Here is an 18,911-nt window from a genome sequence, read left to right as displayed (position 1 = left end):
ATGCTCATTTCATGCCTGAGAAAATAGATGGCTCTGCCAAGCCCTGTCAGGCTCTGAGTCCAATCAAGGAAGCCAATTTTAAGTTCTGTGGACCTCCCATGAGAATGCTTTGCTAATATTTATATCTCTGCTCTGATTTGGGTGATTGCCCAACCTCCTCAGCTGAACTCATCCACTAGCCCAGTGTCAGGAGAGAAGAGATAGTTGTTTCTCCCTTGTGAAAGCTGCACCACAGGGCATCCACTTCCAAGTCTCCAGCAGTAGCCACCGAGTCTACAAGGTGCATGTGGCTAACTTGTTGTGCTGCTACTTGCTAAGTGAGACTCCCAGTGATACTCAGAGCAACAGAGCAATTTCATTATGCTTTCCTACCCAAGATATCAGAGATATTCACTCACTACACAAACATGGACACACTCCCTTGAGGATCCAAGGATGCCTCCTGGGCTGCATGATCAGAGTGCACTTTCTCAGCCAGGATATGGTGCACTCATGACAGATGGTTCTAATGCTACTTTTCCAGCTGTCCATCAAGACATGGCTATGACCAGCACAGGAGAGAGAAATGACAATAGAAGAGGATGCTGGTAGAAAGCTTTTCAAATCCTACTTTTAATGCATCCCTCCTTCGAGGCAAACTTACCAATCCATGTAAACAACATCCAGAGCCTCAGGCCCTGAGAAGCATTACTTTTCTTTTCCAGAAGCTCCCACACCTGCCATCACCTGAGGAGCCCAGAGCAACTTGGCCAGCTCCAGCCCTCTGCCCATCCCAGAACAGTCTATTGGCAAGCCCAGCCTCCTGCCCTGTCCTTTCCTTTCTCCCTTTGAGAGCATACATGTCTGAGATGGTGTTCCTCTTGAAAGAGCTTCACCTGCACTTTCCTCATGCAACTCCTATTTTTGATCAAGGACCATCACTGAGCTTCCCATGTTATCCTGCTGTCTCATCTCGAGGCAAAAACAAGCAGCACCCAAATGCAGCTCTTTCAAATACAAATGACCACCCCACCTCAGCACAGCCTCTGGAGTGCCCATGGGGACCACACCTCCAAAACACCTTTCTTCTATTTTTTATTAAGACCCTGTGTAGTGCTTAGCATTAACAAGTACTTTTGAAATGTCCATATTGCAGTTGAAGAGATTAATTACCCTAGAGTCACCTTCCTACCAACCCAAACCATTCTATGACTCTGTAGTTCTATGATCAGAGCTCTCCAGCACCCCAGAGCAGCTTGCAAAGCAGCCCCACTCTGGAAGGAACTGCACATTCCTTAGTCTAGCTGCTGAATGTAGGCTCTGCTCCTCTCAGTAAAGGAAAAGCTTCACTCAGAGGGTTGTTATCTCCTTCGTACAGGTTCAAGGCATGTGCAGGGCGGTGCTGGTTAGGCTCTTGAGCCTCCAGTGAGTGTCTTTGCTGCCAGGAGAGAAGCAGTTACAACAAAGAAACACAAAGAATTCTGTTTTCAGCCAGCAGTAACACTGTGTGTGATAACTAATTAAAGCCTTTCCTCCAGGCATCTGAAAGGGTACTGTAGATCCAGTCCTGAAAGCGCAGATGGATGGCAATTTGAATATGTAAGGAAGAATTTATTTGTTTAATCACTGAATGCAACAAATTAGGATTGCTCTTCATTTAATTCTGTGGGAAATAAGGTCCACTGCATTTACATCTTCAAAACTGTGCTTACAGAGAGCCAGCTCTGTAGCCTAAGAACAGAACTTTGTGTGCCAAGCAAGGACACACATCCAAATCCCAGGCTTGGTACAAGACAGATAACACAACCTAGGGCAGGAATGAGCAACCACAGAAACGTGATGAGCTCACAAAGGTAGCATTAGTTGTTTTGAAGCCCCATGCAACACCAGTCTAACCTGTGCGTGTAACACCAACATTAAAACAAAGAGAAACACAGCAGATTTCATCTTGCCATTGCACCTCACACAGTGTAGTTGTTTGACAACAGAGCCTCTGTCCCAAAAAGCCCAATAGAAGCTCAGGCTTCCCTCGGGTACAGAGTCACACAGCAATTTGCTCCACTGTAGCAGAGCTTGACAGGGAGTAAATGGAGAGAGTACTTGAAAGTACTCTGTGTCTACTAACTGAGCTGCTCAAACATATCTTAAATGCTTAAGTCCTTTGAAAACAAAGCCAGCATGATAAGGTGGCCTTAATGTATGCTGAAAAGCCTATGCATCTCATGTCCACCATATACTTGAAAGCAGAATTCCAAGCTTATCAAAGTTTCTCTTTTGATAGTTAATATGCAGCTTATTCTGGTTATATTTTTTACCCAATAGCCTGAGGTATATCTTGATATGCTGCAAGATACAGCCCAGTCTCCCTGTGTTTAATTACTTGGGCAGAACCTGGAATCCCAAGGAGACAATTAAACTGGATTAGGCATGAAAGATTCATCTTCCCAGCAGGTGGAACTCCTAAGCACGTCGCCATTTGATAATGATACACAGATTTTATCTCAGGGAGGTGAACTCCTTCAGCTGTCATTCTTCTGTGTGCTTCTGTCCAGAATGGTTTCTGCAGCACAGCAAACTGGTGGCTTCTTATCCTCTCTCACTTTTTTTCCAGAGGGCACACAATATGAAAACAAAGAAGCTACAGCAATCTGAATTCCAGAATATAGTTTATTACTGTAGGTTGCTCCTGCTCCCTAAGCTGCTCTGATGCAGGCAGGGACTCCTCCAAAAGACACAATCATTTAGGTGAGTTGAAGTAAATTTCCTTTATTCTCTTCGAGACATGAAAGTGAATTTGTCTTCACTGGTTAATGGCCTTCCATAACCTAAAATGGACTGGCTCCATCTGCTTCTAGAGCTGAATTGAAACAGCCGAATCTTGATTACACATGCTGTGCAGTTAACGTGTGGAAGCTTCTGGTCCATGGTTAGGATTGCCAATAAACCTCCCTTGACTGGTGCACAGAAGCATTGGCACAGGAGCAAATGGGACCGTGGGCAGACACAGTTCTTGAAGGTCTCTTCCAAATAAATTCAGATCTGTGTGTGCCTGTGTGCTGAGAGCTCTGTGGCTTTAAGAACAGGTTCATTGCTGAGCAGGGTAATGAAAACTTCCTAATGCCACAGTGGACACTGCTCTTAGTTCTGGCCTGAAATAGTCCTTTAAGGCCCACGCTCAGGGTAATATGGTCTCTATGTTCAAGTTAGGAAACTGAGGAGAAGTTCAGTCATGCAGCACTGAAGGGAGGGTGTGGCCGGTTGACGCTGCCCCCTTAAGAAAGGGAATATGGTCCCACGACAGAGGGGAACATGAAACCACAGTCTAACAAGGATTTTTATGTATTGATCAAATGACAGTCCAGAAGAGCAAGTCTAATACATCTGCTTCCAAAGGAAGAAAACCACTACACAACTGCAGGATTATGGAAGGCTGAAAACAGCTGTGGCTGCTGGTGAAAGGTGACGTGTCAGGCTGAGTGCAGGGCAGCCCTGCAAGGCTTGGTTTGGGGAGGAGGTTCAGGAGAGGTTTTGTCACAAAAAGCAGCATGCTTGGGAGGCTTGCTGACGACACACAGCTGGAAAGCAGCACCAGAGGGAGATCAAAATAGCACGCAAGAACTGGTGACCCTGGCACTGGGTGGACATGAGGAGCAGCAGCACCAGGATGAAATTCCAGGTACATGTCCAAGTACAGAAAGGCTAGCAAGAATTTCAGACATGAGCAGGGATGGGCTTACAGGGTAAAATGAGAGGCACTGTGAGGCAATCACAACACGGCTAAATGTTCTTGAATGTCATAGCCTTAATGTGAGCCTACAGTGCAGACAGGCAATTACCTCCCACTGAGGGTGTGTCAGTACCGCTCCATGAGGTGCTGCCGAGACAGGAAGGGACACCTGAGGGCAGCTGTACCTGACAGGAGGATGGAAGCCTGGAAGTCCTGATAGAAACGATGAACAGATTTTACCTGAGACTGCACAGAGCCTTTGTAAAGCAGGGAGCCTGAGCTCTTTCCCAATGGACTGTTGGCTATCTAGGAACTTAAAGTTTCCTTGTAACAAGTAGATCATATTTTACACCACCTCAGCATCCTCTCAGTGCATTTGCAGGTACTGCTGGTGCCAGAAAAAAAACAACAGAGTTTATGGACAAAGTGATTAATTTGTGTTAAATCATAATTAAACAAACAAAAGTAAAAAACAAACCAAAACATAGAATTGATCACTAATAAAGGAAATTATCTTTACTTATGGAGGTCTCATCATAATTTGTAATGTCTTACCGTTTTAGGCTCTTGAGTGCAGTCTCTGCTCACCACACGAGATGGCAGCTCTTCTATCCTGCTCAGTTGCTCCTCAGCAGACTGAGAAGCGTTTTCCACTCCCCACAACACTGCAGGTGCTGCTGCAGCACAGAATACCCAGCCAGGGAGCAGACCTGCCACTCCAGCCATTCCTCATTCCCCAAACAGCACCTCACACACTAAGCATGTGTTGTGAAGAGCTGCACTGTTTCACTGAATGCTCTGTTTAACTCCAGAAAGCAGCTGTGACTGGTTGATACTGCATGACACAGTTGTAAAGTTTAAAATGACCACATAAGGAGGGAAAGAAAAGAGACAGTCTTGCCTCAGGTGAGCTTGCAGGCACTCAAGTGCAGATAAGGACAGGTAACCCCATTTCTCCTGCTACCCTGGCTGTACCGTCAGAGAAGTGTCAAGGTTTGTACATTGCTCATTTGGCTCAGCACACTAAACAAGTGAGTAGATTTCAGGCAAGGCAGCAGAGATCCAGGTCTTGGCACAACTCAGACTTGCTAGGAAACAAATACTGAGTTTTATCAAGCTCAATATCTGCCTGATCCCAGCACTGCACTGAGCACGTCTGTCATGTGAGGATGCTGAAGGGGCTCTGACTATGACTGGGGTTTACCTGCCATAAATGATGCCAACTGCCAGCACTCCTGACTGTTCCATTTCAAAACAAATGGTAAACCAACTGAAATTCTACACTTTCTGCTCTGCTGAAGGTCTTGCCTCCCTGAGTGGGCTGTAGGATGCCTCACTCCACATTGAGGCAACCCTTTGGATGTCCTTTTCGCTCTGTTCCGTCATCACCAGCATGGCCTGTCCCTTTTAAGAAGAACCTAGTAGCAATGCTGACCATCTGAGGAATGACCCTCAGGGGTGTCCCACGTGCTGAGGAGAGATCAACTGTACCCTCATGCCACGTGCATGGACGTAATGCAGGCTCAGCCCCATGCATATCTGTTTCAAAGCCATTAATGTCCTCTAAGTGTTCACCAACCAACCATTACGGAGACTACCAGGCGGCAGCAGCGGGAGAACAGGGTTAGCTCACTTTCCACAGCTGCCCCCCGGCACCGTGAGCTCGGTGCGAGCAGGAAGCCAGCAGGTGTCAGCAAGAGCTTGGGAATGAAATGGACACCCCCAGGGTTCCAGGAGAGGCAAAACCTGATCACTGACCCAAAAAACCCTACTTTCTTACTGCTCAAACAAGCAAAGAGAAACCAAACACACACCTTTTTAAGCGGGTGAATAGCTTAAAAGGATTAAAGAGCCGTTTCCTCGGGCTGACATCAGAAAGTGGTGGAGCAGAGGCTGCTGGAGCACAGCTCCTCTTCCCCCTGCTGGCTCAGGAGCTTGCCCAGGCTGCCCCAGCTCCACTCGGGGAACATCACAAGAAGTGGTAGGGGTTTGACAGACTGAGTGCTGTGGGTTTGGAAACCTGTCTGTAAAAGTGTTTTTACCCCAAGGCCAGACCCAGACAGGGCAGAGGGATGCAGGTGCTGCTCAACTGAACTCAGATACTGCCTAGCTCTCCATTTGCCTCCACAGTCAGTCCATGGCTGTGTGCCTCATGGCAAGTGTTAGCCAATTAATTGGGAGTGACTGACTTCCTAACTAAGCTGGAAATCAATTTATTTTTCATCTCTTGAGAAGTAGGATGAAGTCTGAGTAATGATTTTCATTGACAGTGTCCTAATGAAAAGGAAAAACAAACAATCAAACAGAGACAAACCAAACCAACAACCCAAACCCCACACCACCAAACAAATAACAAAACACAGTTCCTTGTGAGGTTAACCTGAATGCCATCAAGTACAGGAAGGTTCTCCGAGAAAGTGGTGCAGGCAGCTCTCCTCAGGAGGTCTGTCTCAGGGTGTGTTAGGATCCTGCCCCTGGCATAGCTCTATGAAGTTTCAGGTAATATTGATTTTAATTTCTTTCCTAGATGCTGGAGTGGAAGGCTCTATAGATAGCAACATTACAGAGTGGAAGCAGCCTGCTGCTCCTGGGCAAGGCTGCGTGGTCAGTACAGGCTCACAGCCACAGGCTGAAAATACTCCCTGACATCAGGGGAGCTGCACTTTCCAGCAGCCTTGGGAACAACCCTGAGACCTCAGACAGGCTGCAGCTGACTTGGTGGTAGCCTAACAAGCCAAACTCTTCATTTCCCTCTGCAGCTACCTCATTTGAGTCTTCCTCAACTCTACGATGATTTGACTTGTCACCAAACTGAGCAGGGTGAAGCTGTGTGCTCACATGGGCATCAGAGGATGAGGGAGAAGTCTCAGGGCTGTCCACACAGCTCATCAGGTGTCCAGGAGGGGACTTGATAGGGTGCTTGGTGCCATGGTTTAGTGGATTACATGATGCTGGATGATAGGTTGGACACGATGGTCTTGAAGGTCTCTTCCAACCTGGTCCTATTCTGTTCTATTCTATCTCTCTGTGCACATCTGTAGCCCAGCAGCAGTGGAGTCCTGATGCCTGACTGTGCTTCCACACTCCCTTCCAATGAGCAGCAGAAGGAAAGAAAACACCTAAAGACATAGATAGCTGGAAAAGATGCTAGCCCAAAGACAGGCCCAGCTTCCAGGAGAGAAAAATTGTCTCTCCCCTTCCTCCAACTTCTACCTCAGGGTGTTTCTTCCCTGGTGCTTTGCTAGAGTGGCAGCTCTACACACACAGAGGAGACAGCTGTAAACATTAAAGTGTCTACTACATGTTGTGCTCTCTCTGCTTGGAAATAGCTGGGTTAGGCTTGCTGGGACTTCCCAAACAAGGCACCCAAAGGAAACAAACAGCAGCAGCTACAGTGCAGGGGGTAGCCTCTGGAGGTGTCAAGTAAGCTTACCAAGAAAGTGCTACCAACACCACCTTACAAAATGCATCACCATCTTTGATCCAGGTTCATAGGAAAGCCTCAAACATCCTTCATTGACTTGACAAGTCAGGTTCAGAATTGTGTTTCCCTGGCAACAGCTGAGGACACTGAGCTGTGCAGTGTGTCAAGGAGAGAAAATAAACAGGGATGGAAAATTACTCCAGCAAGTTAGTTAAAAGGGTTTGCAGAGAGAAGGAAAACAGGAATAGGAGCTCCTCTCCACCTCTGTCCCATCTTCATTTGACATGGAGAGTGATTCTTAGAGTGATCTAAGCACATTTACTGCCCCTTTCCTCAGGGAACTGTGAATGGACTTAATGTGTCAGCCATCCCCCTTGGCCATGGGAGCCTTTCCCTGCCTGTAGGGCATCCTCCACCGGCCCTGGTCGAGAGCTGCCAGCATCGTTTGTCAGATTTCTGGTGAGTTACCTCCTCTGCCACCACTACTGGATAAAATGAGGAGAAGCAGAAAGGAAACTGCCACTGCAAGGAACAAGTGGCTCTGTGAATTTTCATCTTTATAGCACAGTGTTAATGACTGGGGGGCAGCTAACACCTCCTATGCAACAGCCTCTGGATGTGACACTTTATTGCCAACCTCTTTTTGATTACCTCTAGGAGAAGCAAGCAGGGAGAAACGTGTGCAGCACAAGGTTGCAAGATCCTTATTGATCATAGTTGGGAGCTTCTTTCAAGACAAGTTCCTGTTCCTGCACATGCCCTCCTTCCATGGAAGAGGGAAAAGATAAAACCTGATCCTGAAATCAGAGCCACAGTTATGGGTAGAAAACACAGATAATGGAAAAGAGGCCTTTAAAAGAAAGAGAGCTCAGGTCTCAGGCTAAGCCTGTGGAGGAGAAGCCATTTGGCTGATACCAGCCAGGGTCTGACCTTTCTGTTGATATGGAACTCCCTCTGTTCTGTAGCTTTAATGTCATTTCATGAGTTTAGGACCAGGAAGGCTGCAGCTGGTGCTCTCAATGCTGAGTTACGTTGCACTAAGAGAAGCAACAGCAGCTTGTTCCACCCACCAGCTTTGGTCACTGTTAATCAGAGAGCAGCAATAACTACCATTAATGCAGCACAGCTGTGCTCAGGGTCCAAATTCATGATTACCACACCATCAGAGGCCATCTTCTCCCTCCAGGAAAACAACCACTGATGCCTTTTCTAAGAAGGAGGGGCAGCAGCTTTCCATTTTTGCTTTTAACAGCCCTGGGACGTTGTTAGCTGGCCAAGTTCTGCCCTTAGCCGCAAATCCGTACCGACAGAGACAGTTCTGCTTCTCAGGCTGTGCCTTTTGAACCTCAACGGCTGCTCTAAGGTGCTTAGAGAAGCAGCCTCAGTAGGCAGGTGCTGCACGTGGAACAGCAGGACATGAGCAATTATTTGCAGAGGAAGGCTACCAGGCTTATCCTTTGCTTTTGTGGAAGTTTATTTCACAGGCAGCACAGCCCCAGGAGAGTCCTCTGCCTCCCACACATCGTTATTGCAATACAATGGTTCCTCATACCAGGGAAGTGATTTTTTCAGTGCTGAACTTCATCCTCGAGCTTCACACGACCACTAACAAAACACCAACCCACCAACCCGAAAAGCATTTTACTATTCCAAAGAAAGGAGCAAGTCTCCAGTCTGCCCTCAGCTGGGCTCCAGTCTGCCCTCAGCGGGGCTCCAGTCTGCCCTCAGCTGGGCTCCAGTCTGCCTTCAGCTGGACTCCAGTCTGACCTCAGCTGGGCTCCAGTCTGCCCTCAGCTGGGCTCCAGTCTGCCTTCAGCGGGACTCCAGTCTGCCCTCAGCTGGGCTCCAGTCTGCCCTCAGCTGGGCTCCAGTCTGCCTTCAGCTGGGCTCCAGTCTGCCTTCAGCTGGGCTCCAGTCTGCCCTCAGCTGGGCTCCAGTCTGCCCTCAGCTGGGCTCCAGTCTGCCTTCAGCTGGGCTCCAGTCTGCAAGCCACTGTGAGAAACAGGAGAGTGAGGGGCTTGTAAACCCATTTGGTGCTGATAACCTATGCAGAAGTGGTTTCTGCTGGCTAAAGCTTCCTAACTGCACTTTGCTGCATGTCCATCAATGTCATGGCTCCTAAGTAAGGATATAAGCTTAACAGAGGACAACTTTTTATCTGTCAGGAGGAAGGCAAGCAATAAAAGCCCTTGTTTTATCAAGGCTGACAGAGGTATTGTTTAAGGAGCTTTCACATGTTACTTTCCCCAGGAAATGGTGGTAACAAGTTATGGGAGGAGAGGGAATGATAACACAACCATCAATATCAGCCATGGTTTCTAAAGCCTTCAGCAGCTGGCATCCAGCCACTGCTTCAGCCCTTCCCCTTGCAGCTTCACACAAGTTTTGATGGACTTGTGGAGAAAAAAAAAGAGAGAGAGATTTACAGAACATGGCAGTAGGAAGGGACAGGGTCCAGTGGCAGACATTCCTTTCTTAACCTTTTGGGGACCTCCAAGAAGAATCTATCAGATTTTAGTACACTTCTCAGGACCTTACTGTGTTGTGGGTTTTTTTTTGTGGTCTGCAGAGAGGTCTAAGAACTGAGGATCAGTTCCTGCCCAGCATCTGTTACCAACAGGGGACCATCCATCACTGGCTCTAAAATCATTTCCATTCCTTGTCATGACCTGCATCCATGTTGTGACTGATCTAAAGCATTACCTTCAATTAGTGAAGCTGCTAACGACCTCAGCATTCCTGTTGTGGCTGTGGGGAATGGAAGCTTTCATACTCCACTGCTGTGCTAGGTGGCATTCCCTCAGTGCTGGCCTTGCTATGATGTATTAGCAGTAGGAGCAGGAAAGCTCTCCCTGAACAATGTGATGCTTATCCTCATCAAATGTGGCAGCAGTTCTCCATGATTCTCACACTGGTTAGAAGATCATGGAGCAGTCACAAAGTGTGTGTCAGGGTGACACTAAGGAAAATCTTTCATCACATCACACACAAGCTCAGTATCACAGTATCACCAAGGTTGGAAGAGACCTCGAGGATCATCGAGTCCAACCTATCAACACAGACCCCATAACCAGACCATGGCACCAAGTGCCACGTCCAATCTCCCCTTGAACGCCTCCAGGGGTGGTGACTCCACCACCTCCCTGGGCAGCACATTCCAATGATGAATGACTCACTCGGTGAAGAACTTCCTCCTCACCTCGAGTCTAAACCTCCCCTGGCACAGCTTGAGACTGTGTCCCCTTGTTCTGGTGCTGGTTGCCTGGGAGAAGAGACCAACCCCTTCCTGGCTACAACCACCTTTCAGGTAGTTGTAGAGGGCAATGAGGTCACCCCTGAGCCTCCTCTTCTCCAGGCTAAACAACCCCAGCTCCCTCAGCCTCTCCTCATAGGGCTGTGCTCAAGGCCTCTCCCCAGCCTTGTTGCCCTTCTCTGGACACCTTCAAGTCTCTCAATGTCCTTCTTAAACTGAGGGGCCCAGAACTGGACACAGGACTCAAGGTGTGGCCTAACCAGAGCAGAGTCCAGGGGCACTATGACCTCCCTGCTCCTGCTGGCCACACTATTCCTGATGCAGGCCAGGATGCCATTGGCCCTCTTGGCCACCTGGGCACACTGCTGGCTCATATTCAGGTGGCTGTCGATCAGCACCCCCAGGTCCCTCTCTGTCTGGGAGCTCTCCAGCCACTCCGACCCCAGCCTGTAGCTCTGCATGGGATTGCCGTAGCCAAAGTGCAGCCCCTGGCACTTGGACTTGTTGAATGCCATCCCATTGGACTCTGCCCATCTGTCCAGTCGGTCGAGGTCCCTCTGCAGAGCCTTTCTACCCTCTAACTGACCAACATCTGCCCCTAACTTTGTGTCATCTGCAAACTTGCTGATGACTGACTCTACCCCTTCATCCAGATCATCAACGAATATGTTGAAGAGGACAGGGCCCAGCACTGATCCCTGGGGGACACCACTGGTGACTGGCCTCCAGCTGGATGCGGCACCGTTCACGACCACTCTCTGGGCTCGGCCCTCCAGCCAGTTCCTAACCCAGCACAGAGTGTAATGGTCCAATCCACAGGCTGACAGCTTAGTCAGCAGTTTGCTGTGGGGGACGGTGTCAAAGGCCTTGCTGAAGTCCAGGCCGACCACATCCACAGCCTCCCCACATCCACCAGGCAGTCACCTGATCATAGAAGGAGATCAGGTTGGAGAGGCAGGACCTGCCCTTCCTAAATCCATGTTGGCTGGACCTGAGCCCTTGGCCATCCTTCAGGTGCAGTTATTGCCACCAGGATAATCTGCTCCATCACTTTCCCTGGCACTGAGCTCAGGCTGCCAGGCCTGGAGTTTCCAGGTTCCTCCATCCGACCCTTCTTGTGGATGGGGACCACGCTGGCCAGTTTCAGTCACCTGGGACCTCACCTGTGAGCCAGGACTGGAGGAAAATGATGGAGAGTGGCCTAGCCAGCACATCTGCCAGCTCTCTCAGCACCCTAGGATGGATCCCATCCGGTCCCATGGACTTGTGAGTGTCCAAGTGGCTCAGCAGGTCCTGAATTAATTCCTCATGGATTACCAGGGCACTACACTGCTCCCCGACCCCATCGCCCAGCTCCGGAGGCCACTCCTCCTGAACTCCTCCCGCCTTGCTGTTAAACATTGAGGCAAAGAAGGTGTTCAGGACCTCAGCCTTCTCCTCATCTTCAGTCACCGCGTTCCCCCCCCAGGTCCACCAGGGAGTGCAGGTTCTTCCTGCCCTTCTTCTTATTGTTAATATATTTGTAACAATGCTTTTTATTGTCTTTGACAGAGGTGTTCAGCTTCAGTTCCAGCTGGGCCTTTGCCTCCCTAATTTTATTCCTACGCAATCTAACAGCTTCCTTGAACATACCTGGAGAAGCCTTCCCCTCCTTCCAAAGGTGATGCAGCCTCTTTTTTCCCCTTAAATCCTCCAGGAGCTGCTTGCTCATCCAGGCCCAGAGCCTGCCTGTTTGGTTTGGTTTCTATTTTTTAATGCTCTGTGCAATTGCAAGGCTTTAGAACCAGCTTGTTTTTAGAGCAAAATGCAGTGATGAGATGTGCTGATGGTCAGCAGCTGCCATCTACTTTGAATTATTTGATGAGAAATTTTATGCCCAAGGTTCTCTTGAAACAAAACAGAGACAAATCTTTGATGCTGGTTATGTTTATAAACTTTTTGGGCTATCAGCTTTGTTCAAAGGACTACTGCTGAGCAGCTCAGAGAGAGGCAGTATCAAATGGAAATGAACACCAAAGAGGAAGGCAGTGAGGGGAAACACAACCATTACAAATCAACACAAAGCACTTAGTGAAATCCAAATTAACGACTGCAGTACCAATACACAGTGCACTGTTAACTTTAAATTACTCCAAGACTTACTCAGATCTGGTGAAAGACCATCCTGTGAGCCAATGAGCCAAGGCAAAACAGCTCTTAGTCTGCTGGGAGGCCTAATTTCAGTGCAACAAACCTCTGAGTGCACACAGCTCTATCTGCCCAAGCCAAGATGAAAAAGACAAAGGCCAGAGAGGTCACCTAGAGAGGACCTTCCACTGCATGACATTACAGAAACACATTCAGAGGCTATTGCCACAATTTCTGGGAGACTCCATAGCTGCTGAGATCTCAAAAGGGACTGACTGAAGGTATTGCAGTTCTCATCTGTGTTGCTTTGGCAAGATAAAGTCTGGTCAGTGTGGCAATGACAGTCAAGGGGAGGGCGGTGAGTCCGACAGGCTCTGCAGGAACTGAGCCCAGCAGCTGGCAGTGCTCACAAAGCACTCCTGTGAGGCACTGGGAGATACAGGGAGGACACAAGTTAGTTATTTCCCTTCTTAGATTTAGCAAATAATAATCCTCAGTTTTAATTCCAAAATGAAAAGTGGCAGAAACAGAATTAATTAAGTTTTAAAAGCCAGTGGTCATGGTTGGTTGGTTTGGTTTATTTCCCACTGCAGAATTCAGTTCTGTGGTACCAGGTATGTTTGATAACACATCTGGTAAATACTGAAACAAGACATTGAAAACATGAAATGCAATGTTCCTCTCTCCCCCCTCTCCAGCTCTGAAAGTGAAGTGTTTGGAATGTTTACAGGTTGCTTTTTCAGTTTTTCCTTAGGGGAAAAACCAACCAACCAACCAAACACCACCCTTGGGCTTTGGGGCGAAGGGCAGCATCCTTCTCACATGGCAGCAGAAACACCCTTTGGAAATAGCTAATCTCCAATCAGAATTGGGTTGCAATCTAGCGTCTTTGGAGCCACATTTGATGCTGCTATAACTCTATACTCCAGTGGAGAAAGCAGCCCATAGAACACCTTCTAGTAACCTTCAGAAGGTGTCTTGTGGCATGCAAAACGCTGCCCCTGATGAAGCCACACGCAGCACAGAGAACATAGCCGTACAAAAGCAAAAGAGCCTCTGCTCCCTCTCGGCCCAAGGCACCTACCTCCGTCCAGCAATCCTATCCACCTGCCACAAGAAGCCGTCCTCAGTCAATGTGCAGGGCAGAGAGTGTTCTGCAGTGCCCCACCGGGCCTTACCGTCGTGCTCTGAGGTTTGTTGTCACACAAGCCTGAGAACAGCTAACTAAAGACTATTCACGGCTGCCACTTAGGGTCAGTGCTTACACAACGCTCAGCAGCAGGAGGCACAGCATTGCCCCTTTCTGTCAGGTAAGAGCTATTGATTGCAAGAGCTCTCCCTAATGTGTGAAATAAATTGTTATGCGTAGTTCAGAGAGAGCTGATTGGCAGTTAAGTGGAAACCTCAGAAGTTACCAAGCAGAGCTTGCTGCGGTCTTGATACTGCATTCATCCTTTTAAGAAGGGGAAGCGCCGCGAGTGAATCTCCCTCCTTTACAAACAGGTTTAAAAAGCACAGAGGGGCATGGTCTGAGTGGTTTCAGGTGCAGAGGAACACGGCTGCCCACGGTGTCATGCAAGATGGGGACTCAGGGCAGGCGGTTTCAGGTTTCCAAACACATCGGTGGTGCGATGGTCTCACTGCTCGGTGAACATGCCCATCAGGACCAGAGCTGAGGCTTTCATGTCACAGTAAACCCGGCCTGGACCCTGGCAGTATGACCTCATTAACCTCCTGACTCCTGATCTCTCGATTATGTCCAACTCTACACTCACAGAAGAATTTGGGACAAGTCTGACTCCAACAGGAATTTGTTTGTTTCCATAAATGATCTGTTTAGGTTGGCTTGGGCTCCAGCACCTTTGTTAACGACAGTCACCCCAGCAGGGATTATCTATCCATCTGAGAGACTGTAATGGTCTAATAATACACTTGTGGAACAGAGGGTGTCAGAGAAATGTAACCTGTGGATTCATTTGCGGTGCAGAATTCCAGTAGAAAATTGAAAATGTTCAGATGTGCTGAAAGTGACTCTTGAGACCGACTGCAATCACGAAATTACAGGAACCAGTCCTGACTAGGCTAGGGAAATCCTCTTGCTCAGAAGGCAGGGGGAGCTCAGAGAAGAGCTAAGCTGTACTGGGAGCATAGCAAATTTAAATAGGTAGCAGCAGTGTGAAAAGAGAGGCAAGTCACAGCTGCAGCTTGCACAGAAGTTCCCAGCACCATTCCTTACTGGGAGAACATTTCTGGGTGGCTTTGTCCAGTAAAAGAGCTCTGGATCAATGCTGATTCTTAATCTTGACATTTCTTCTGCATCACCTGGTGTCATGGTTGGAGTGAAAAGAGGTGCTGCTTGTTCTGTCCCAGAGTCACAGTGGATGCAAAGCTTCTAAAGCAAAGCCAGGGGGGAATTGTCAGAGAAGTGCACTTGTGGTTGCTTAAAAGCTTCAAGTGCTTCCTACCAACTCTGTTCAAACGAAGACACTGCACTCCTGCCACAAAGACCTGAGCAAGCTCGGATCAAGAGCTTCATTTGGATGGAAGATTAAATACATGCCTAGCTCTCTGAAGTCTTTAAATACACCATGGCAAATGCTAGGGATCATTCCTGACAGTAAAGACAGACAAATTAAGTCCTTGCTAGGGCGAGCAGGAGCTAACTCATGTAAACTCCAGAGGTATTTCCAACACTAACATGGGGCGCACTGATGTTCCTTTCACTTGCAGTGTCAGTTATAGTACAATTGTTTACTGAACATTAGATAAAATAGGATAAAATTACGGCCAGTCATAGAAACCAAGTCTTCCTTTAGAAGATCTTCTGCATTGTTAACCTCCTCTATTTTCTATTATGTATTATTACTGGCAACCAGATCAGAATCAGAGGTTCTCACTGATAATCAACCGAAGAAGGTCTCTCTCCTTTTTATCCTCTCCAAATTGAATTGCTATGCCTGTGACCTGCTCCTAAAACAGTCCATTATGGTTGGGTGCTGCTCCCAGTAATCAGGCGTCTTTGTATCCCAGAGCAAAGCACAGCTTGCTTCCATACTGCAAAGCAAACGATGGGCAGCTCTAAATAATGCCTGTGAGGTACAGTCCCCAGGATCCCTCTCCTCTGCTCTCATCTCCTTCTTGTAAAGAGCTTTACCTCTTAACCATGGGCCATTAATTACTTTTACACCATGTAAGAAAATCAGGCAGATATCTGAAGAGTCATTTAACAAATGAGGTAGCCATGTAACTTAATCTAACATGTTTTTGAGCAAAACTGATCCCAGAGGAATCCTTGGGAATCTCAGCTTTACCTTCCCTGGCAACTGAAACCGAGCGGCGAGCCACAGAAATACCCCCATGAAACGCCCGGTGTCAATACCACCTGGTCTCCTGGCAATTCCCATCATCACTGCTTGACATGGAATGTCAGCCAGGCCCGTGTAAGAATGTCACAGAGCAGCGCTCCTCTCACAGCCTGGCCACGAGGCTTTCGCTGCAAGCCCAGCAAAGTGAGGGGTCCACCTCTGCTAACAATAACACAGCTGCATGCTGTTAGAGCAGTTGGTGGTTAAGTGAGAACTAATAAATAACGCTATGGACTGCCTGCTGCAGTGGAATGTGATAGCAGGGGCAGTGGGCAGAGCTGACAGCACTCAGGAGACTTCATTTGGATTACCCAAAGGTCAAGAATCTCAGCCCCAGTTTACAGTTTCAGTGTCCCAGCATCGATTTTAAGCCAAGATCCCCGGTGCAGGGAGCGCCATGAGGAGCTCGTCAGGAGCCTTTCTCCTTTCTTCCACAGGTAGCTCCACATCTGGGCCACGATGTCACTTGTTCCAAATAGTCCTTTCTGTCAGGGCCTTTAAGGATGTGGAATAGCAACAGAGATGAGGATGATTTTGACTGTGGCAGGCATTGAAACTCTGCTAATTGCTTTAGCTAATTGGCAGATTAAAAAGTAAATAAATAATTCCAGTCTTTGCCTAATTCCAAGTATTTTCCAACATCTGTTTTTGTCTACACAGACCTGTGGGGACTTGTGTGGTGCTTGGTCCCTGGGGTTTGTGTCTATGTAGACCTGTGGGGACTTGTGTGGTGCTTGGTCCTGGGGTTTGTGTCTATGTAGACCTGTGGGGACTTGTGTGGTGCTTGGTCCTGGGGTTTGTGTCTATGTAGACCTGTGAGGATTTGTGTGGTCGTTGCTCCCTCATTTCTCTGTCTTTCATGTTGATGTTTAAAATGCATTTATCATCTATCACATTACCTTTAGGTGTCTGATTTCAGCTTCTCTGCTCTGGTGTGGCTCCTGTCTCATATTGCACAGTTATGTGAAGACTCTGAATTCCTCGTCTCCAGCGTGCTGCTCAGGGGCAAGTTCCAGCAGCAGCCAACAAGGTCATACTCTCCAAGCCATCGAATGATTTCTTGGTAAACTAAACTGTGTCAGAAAGCTGGAATAGTAAAGTTAAATGGCTCATAATAGTAACTAATTTTCCTATCAGAAAAAGATAACCATTCATTGACAAAGAGATGTGATCAATATAACCCTGAACAGCAAGAGACCCGCAGGCATCCCAAGGCTTGTTCCCATGCTCTGGCAGTCACAATGCAAACAGAACTGCCTGCCCGGCTGATGGCTTCCTGCAAATGTCTGCTTACACTTTTACATGAAATATTGATCCCTTGCTTGTTACCTGTTTCTTTGCACTCCCCACAGATGTTCAGATACAAGGTGTGTTTATGCTGGAGGGTACAACAGGACTAAAATCGTATCAGCTTGCTTCCGGTTTCTTCTCCTGCATGACTGTGATCAAACCCTGTCGATTCCTTGCAGGCATCCAGCCCCCAGGGGAAGCAGCAGGCGCTGCACGGAAAGGCAGGAGCACTGCCAAAGCATGGTAAGGCTCTGTGTCCTCATCTTAGTTTTCTTCTTCTGTAAAGTGGAGACAAGCTCAGAGGAGTAAGACATTCAAGACAGCAAAGCATTTTGTCACTTCAGTAGCAGGGCTCTCGGAGGAACTTGAAGACATGCGGATGCATCTTTGTGCCCTGAATTGGGTTTCTCTCAGCTCTGCCAGGCTGTGCCGGAAACCCACACTGAATTCCCAGCTTCAGCCAGTCCAGACTCTGCAGGGCTGGGGGTTATGACTTGCCTGGCTGGCACTCAAGTTCATCTCAAAGCAAAAGGAGCTCTGGGACTCTGTTCCACAATTCATCAGCAATAGCTGCTGCTACTGGACACTGTGGGTCTTCCCTCTTCACCCACTACTCTTCCACAGCTAAGAGAGTTTCAGCTCTGGTTCTGAGCAGCGTTTTCTTGGCAGTTCACTGGTTCTGTTTGCTTCACAAAGCAGAGCTGCTGTGCTTGGATATGGAGAAGCAGTGATCTGTCATAGAGCTGACTCCTGAAATGACACCTAATCAAGTGCAGGCTCACTGCACTGGGATTGCTTTGCTGGCACAACAGGATTTCAGCAGAAAATAAAGACTATGGCTACAGGGGACACAAACACAAGAAGCTGCACCAGCAAATGTGTAGGTTGCTTTCTGTAAATGGCTAGAAAGAACCCAGCCCAGAGGCTTAGGAGTGGTCCATTTCTTACTTTCCAGACACCTGGGCTGTACATAGAGCTGCACACTGCATGAGACACAGCTGGTGAGGTCTGTTGTTAGAGGTGACAACAAAACATCCCAGCTTTTGCACAGACATTGGTACTTCATCACTCTCAGGAAATCAGAGGTACTAAATGAAAAGCTGCAGGCCAAAAGCAGCAGCAAGGTTCTAGGAACACATGCAGACTTGTCTCAAGATGTCAAAGAGATTAAACCCCAGACCTGCAGGCAGCCAGGGGCAAGGAAAAGGGAGTTTACAACTTTCAGTGGAAGTGCCAAGCCTGCTTATGTATTTACTTTCTCCAGTTGCTGTCTCTCCTCTATACCTTCTGCAAGAAATGGTCCCTCAAATCTGACTCCAAGCATAGGTTTGGAACTCCTGAGAGCCTGTGACACAGTCACCCTTACCAAGCCTTGCTGTGCACTGGAATATACCTTGTGGCCTTGGCAGGGACAGAAGATGCAGAGCAAATGTGGTCCAGACTCAGCCAGCCTAAAACATACCTGTGCCTTAAGGGCTGGCTGATAGCTTTTAGCAGTACCAGTGGGGAGATCAGGCACAGAAATGTGTGTGTAGCTGTGGCCTCAGAGTGAAAATGAAAAGCCATGCAGTGGTAAGTTCCACTTTTACTGCAGTAAAGCATTTGTAAAGTCAGAAACCCTCCAGGTAAGAACCTGGCTGGATGACTCAGACATCTCATGAATAACTCCTTGCTGGCAACATCACCATCAACCCTTTCAAGGCAGCATTGCTGCACATCCTACAGTTATGCATCATAAACTTAGTT

This window comes from Melanerpes formicivorus, unplaced genomic scaffold (genome assembly GCF_026170545.1).
Source record: "Melanerpes formicivorus ecotype bairdi unplaced genomic scaffold, bMelFor1.0.p_v2 SCAF_56, whole genome shotgun sequence".
NCBI classification, from domain to species: domain Eukaryota; kingdom Metazoa; phylum Chordata; class Aves; order Piciformes; family Picidae; genus Melanerpes; species Melanerpes formicivorus.
This window is presented reverse-complemented; position numbering follows the sequence as displayed.